Source organism: Amblyomma mixtum, chromosome 9 (assembly GCF_055824585.1).
Source record: "Amblyomma mixtum isolate Tamu chromosome 9, ASM5582458v1, whole genome shotgun sequence".
NCBI lineage: Eukaryota > Metazoa > Arthropoda > Arachnida > Ixodida > Ixodidae > Amblyomma > Amblyomma mixtum.
The window spans coordinates 34,604,413-34,610,412 of record NC_143020.1 but is presented as its reverse complement, the minus strand read 5'-3'; positions in this window follow the sequence as shown (position 1 = coordinate 34,610,412).

Genomic DNA, 6,000 nt, shown 5'->3' with positions numbered 1-6,000 from the left:
GAGTGGTAGCAAATTATGGTGTTTTTTTCAGCGTTTGTATATGTAATCTTTGTCATGTAACAGTTTATGCGTGGAATTGTTCCGCATTTTATGTACCCACTCCTGCTATAGCCCCCAGAATGGGGCTGCAGTATTTTCGAATAATTAAATGATAGCACTTTCAGAGCAAGACAACAAAATCTAGCGATTTGGCGTTAGCTATGCATCAATTCTTTTTGGTTTCTTTTTTCGCGTTATCGTTTGCTCTTGCACGAAGTTCGTGTATATCTTGTTTTTTTTTTATTTGTATCTGTGCTCATGCCCGTGCTCATGCCTGCTTGATATCGAGCGACTCTTCAGTATTAAATAAATAAACTAATTAATTAGGACTCCTTATTGCTTATTTGGAGCGGTACAGTGTATGTCAGCATCTGATAACCATAATTTGTTCGGATCTTAGGTACAAACTATTTGAATGTAGTTCGTGTAGAGTACTTTGACTTTTTTGTATAGTAGTCCTGACAGCTCTACCATTGGACTATAGTTTTTACTAACACTGCAAGCAGTGAATCCACCAAGAAGTTCTATTATACTAAAAGGCAGAAAGGCGCAAACTCTAGCAGCAGCTTTTCAGTTAACTAAGCACTCATCTCGTTTTACACGCATTACTAAAGAAGCATAAGTACCACAAACATTACGTATGACAAAAGCATTTATCGCAGAAACGAATTTGCGGGTCCCCATCGCGTCCTATATTTAGAAGTCACATCTGCTGAGATCAACAGGTGGGTTACTTTCAGTGAAACAACGTTACACGTAAGACTGATTTTGCCGGACGGCTATAATGCAGAGCAAACGCTTAGTCCCAGACAATAGAGGGCTTTTACTATTCCATTAATCTTTTTTCTTTTTAATTACTGTGACATAAGGCACTAATCAATGACGTTAAAACAAACACAAATTCTGCAAAACAATGTCGGAATGTAACATACATGTGTTTATATATTTAAGGTCGGAATAAAATAAAAAGAACCAATCAGGCTGTCATCACCATACAGGTGGCGACAAAGTACGGAAAGAACAGGGAAAGGACGAATCAGGACTGGCCTGGTAATACTAGCAGGAATTCATGCTTGCGGTGTAAGAAAAAATGATAAATGTTTCAAACTAGGTGGAATGCAATGAAAGCTTATTTAGTGAGTGATGAATTGAACACTATTTTCCCTGTTTGTTTGGTGCCGCTTAGCAGTGAATTCTATTGAGAGACTGCGAATTATTCTATTTAAAATTGGCGTTTCTCATGTTTGTTTCTTATGGGGCAGGAACGTTTAGGCTAACAAAAGGGTTCAGCTCAAGTTAAGGACAACGCAACGAGCAATGAAAAAAAAAATGATAGCTGTAACGTTACGAGACCGGAAGCGGGCGGAGTTGGTGAGGGACCAAACGTGGGTTAAAAACATCCTAGTCAAAGTCAAGATGAAAAAAATGGCCTTGGGAAGTGCTTGTTATGCATAGGCAAGATAACCTTCAGAAAAGTAATAAACAGCGCAAAAAATAGGGGCAGCAGAGAAGACACAAACAACAGGCCGGACGCTTTTGATCGACTGCAAGATAACCGCTGGCCCTAAGGGTAACAGAGTGGGTTCCAAGAGAAGGCAAACGTAGCAAGGGGCGGCAGAAAGTTAGATAGTCGAATTTAGGAAGTTTGTGAGGATATGGTGGCCGCAACTGGGAAAGGCAGGGTTAATTGGAGAGATGTGGGAGAGGCGTTTGCCGTGGAGAGGGTGCAGTCAGGCTGATGATGATGATGGTAATTTTAGCTGAAGTTTGTATTTCGACTTCGAATACGTTTTCGTTGGGATGGGACTGCACAATGGCCGGGAAATTATCTTCCAATTTGAGCAGCAGAGTGGAAGCATGCACTATAGGAAAAGGCTTCATACGGCCTCAATTTTGGGTTGATGAATGGATGACTGACCAAGAACACGGGAACTCAGCTTCCTAGGAATGCCTCAGCATCTGTACAGACGACACGAGCGGACAACATTAAGAGATAATATCTAACATTCTTTAAGTTCATTAGTGCGCTACTCATCGGAACGAAGAATACTGGGCGCAAAAACAACGCACACAGACATGACGCAAACTATTAACTGATTTTATTGAGTGGGAAACTCATTTTATATGAACGGTTAAAAGGAAAAAAAGTGAAAGAACTGTAAACATGGTGGTGTCATGGTGCTGAATTAGCTTGTTTTCGTCTATGGTAGATTGGAATGCGCGGCGGGTCTGGTTTTTTTCATGTCGCCAAGAAGTCGACTTATCGCTTCGTCAGCGTGACTGACGGGTCAGTTACTCACGGGTTTTGATTTTCTGACGCATGCAAAACTTTTCAAAAAGCTACCTCTTCATCTTACCCTGCGACCGAAGGATGACAGTAGAGGTCTAAAAGAATGATTTGCACTTGCAATGATTGGAAACTAACTGGATTCGGACCCGCGATAGTCGCTATGTGAGCATAACATCTCATGCGCGTGAGTAAGGATACCGCAACCATAATACAAGCTCAGAATCGCTTATGTCATTTGTTTTAATCTTGCGATTGCAGACAGGCCCTTGAAAACAGGAAGAGTAGAGTTCCTGTTTTGTAGGAGAAACGCTGTGCCACTTTGCTCGACGTCTTTGCTGGCTTAAGATGTCGGTCGCCAGGCTGGTGTTCAAGTTCTAGAGACAGAAGTGACATGCGCTTAAATTAGCCTGATGCGTGAGTGGCATTAGTTATAGCACTAGATTGATCAACTTCTCAAGTGGAGAAGTCTTTAAAGGCGCACGGTTCCTGTAAAGTCAGCGATAAGTTATTACCGCCCTGCTTTCGGGAGTCTTCAGTACCGTTCCTTCTGATTAAAGGTATGTTGATGACAATTAAACACCTTCATTTATCGATAGGGTACCACGTTCTTACCACAAAGAGACCAATCGAACCGAAAACGGAGCTTTTATAGATTAGAACCAGGAAAAAACAAAATGCAGATGTTGCCTTGACATGATTTCACAGATAAAATGTGTAGTAGTTGTTGTTGATGAAAATAATAATTAAAATAAAAGAAAACATTTTTGCAAGCCTCGGCATCGGCCTTCGCTAATGGAAGGACCGGACCTAGGGCAGCGGAAATGGAGGTATAGCAGACAGGCTGGTGAAATAAACTGAAGGAGGTGGTGGAGGGGCAGCCAGAAAGGATAAATGGTAGATAGGAACTATATACGAGTGTTCTGTTCACACAGCGACATATGTACAGGACAAAATATGTGCATTAGAAGTTTTTTTTATGCTTATCCCGGACGGTATACTGCACCGTGATCGACTTCGGAATGATGGCAAAGAGTTTTTTTCCTTCAGGATTTCAATAGTTTAAATCCACTGAAAAAAATAATTTCAAATCAAATTCGCCAGGCGATGAGCACTTCTTGAGCTGCTCGATAAGTGGGCGCATAGCCAGAAAGAATGAGAACAATTTTTACTGATAAAATTAAATGGAAGGTGTTCTCCTCACGGCTCTTTTAGAGGGTTTTGGTGTTTGATAAAATACCAGCCAAAAAAGTGAAGTTCTGATACCAAAAGGCTCTTCTCAAATGCGAAAAGCTACAGCCAACTGGGTTTACGAGCACGTCGTTATGGAGTATAAAGAGCGGAGAAGGCATCCGAGACGACATATACTATTCCCTTCTTTAAACGGTTAAGTTCAGCAGCTCACGGGTAATCATTGCCGTTTGCAGCAAAAAGCAAGAATTTAATAACAGATGAATAGAATACTATTGCAAAGACTCCTTCGTATTCATTTTGCGAGACATTACATAAAAGGCGCTGTTTCAACGCGTGAGATAGCAGTTAGAATCTCCTTGTTCGAAATATATTTTTGGTCTGAGGATTTACACACAAGAATTGCGTCATTTCATTCATTAACTTATCAGGTATAGTTTATCCCGTTGTGATCATTAAGATCCCGACAACTGCTAGTGTTGACAGCAGTACTCTGCAATAATAAAACGGCTATCAATCTCTGGTCAAATTCTGTGCCTGTTCTTCCAGGAGCCATTACCGTCTAGATCGCTTCCATGTTATCAAAAGATTTAAAAGGTAACTATCGTGCCAAAAATATAAAAACCAAAATTCACCGGAGAGGTACTGTCTCTTTTACTCGAACACATTATCTCTTCTCACTTTTCGCCGCCGCGATGGCTCAGTGGATATGGCACTCAGCTACTTACCCGGAAGACGTGGGTTCGATCCCTGAAGCGGCGGCTGAATTTTGATGAAACCGAAATTCCAGAGGCCCGTTACTGTGTCAGTGCAAGTTAAAACATAACCGGTGGTCGAAATTTCCGGAGCCCTTCACTACGGCATCCCTTATAGCCTGACTCTCTTTGGGACGTTAACCATCAATATACCAATCTTCTTACATTTACTGTTACCTAGAAAATAATTCACGGATTGTGGATGCAATTTCTTAGTTATACGCAACTGCTGGAACTCAAGATTGACTTGCGTATAAAGAAGGACGCTAACCTACAAACAGCCCGCATGTTTCTGAGATTTTGCTAAAGCTTTCCACCACGTTGCACACAAGTGTTTCCGTTCTAAATTACTCTAGCCCATGATCCGGCCGAGTGGTCAGCTCAGCATTTTCACATCAGGAGCCAGAAGGAGAGGTTATCGGTACTCACTCCATGGGGATGTAGGCATGCCCATAGGCACTGGAACAGAACGGCGTGCGGTGCTCGGCATGTGATACAGCTATGGTGATGGAGGATGGAGCGAATATTATGCGCGAATAAAGGCGTTTTTTCGGAGCAGGTTTGGAGTTTCCAGGGCATCTTTTCGGTCCGGTCAAGTGAGCGGTGCGGACGGGGCTGTGAATTCCATCCCACACGATACGACATTGTGATTGTGTGACAATCACGTCTCCTACAGTTGGTCATCCCAAAGAGTAGAGAGTGCGTCGCTCATGTGCACGAAAAGAAATTACAGTACCGCCATTCAGGTTTGTTTTATCGCGACAAATTTGCGTTACCTGTAGCGCTTGTATATTTCGTTATTACTTTCATCGCTTTCCCATCGCGTCTTTGAATTTCATTTTACGGTCGCTTTTTCGTTGTTGTGTGGGGTTTTGTTGGGCACCGCTTTCACAAGGGTAGTGGGTGGATATATTAGAGGGGGTGTGGGGTAAGTGAGCGATGAGTGAAGCGTGCACGAGGTGGTCAACTGGAGGGTACCACTGAGGAAGCTACTTCCGGGAATGGACGCTGTCCCGATCCGCCCCGATCCGCTTGGGACGCTGAAGCGCTTCACATAGACCACGGCTTTTCAGCCGAAAGAAGACTAGACTGGCAATACAATAAAATGTATTCCCTACTGTCTTGTCGAGTGCCACGCGGTGGTGAAACGAATTAACTCGACCGCCGTTGCCACTTTCTGTTAACAATGAACCGGGCTGAGACGACCTTACTGCACGTTGAAAATGTTGTCTCCAGAGCTGCCAATTCATTTCATTTAATTTCATTTATTTTGCCCACAGGGCTTTCGGATTACAGAGGGGGTGGGACAATGAAACAAACACTTCATAGATCAAAAATTTTAGCAGATTACAGCACACCTGTTAGATGCGTATGCATAACTCTTTGCTGCTTCCGAACATATCGACGCTTAAGTTTTTCTTGCTTTAAGGCAAATATTTCAAGCCCTTGACGTTGGCTTTCTTAAGATCTTATGCCATAAAAAGATGACGTCCGTGACTTAAAAAATTACTAACCGATCAAATTATTGTCTGTTTCGAACAAGATATTTACTGAGGTAATTGCTAATAGAATCGGGACAACCTTAGACATCAATCACCCAAATGAACAGGCAGGCATTCGTAAACGGTACTCGAGAGTAGCCAATGTACGCACTAGCAATAAGGTAATAGAGAAACGCGCAGATTTTAACCAACCCCTATGTATACCATTCATAGATCAGGAGAAAGA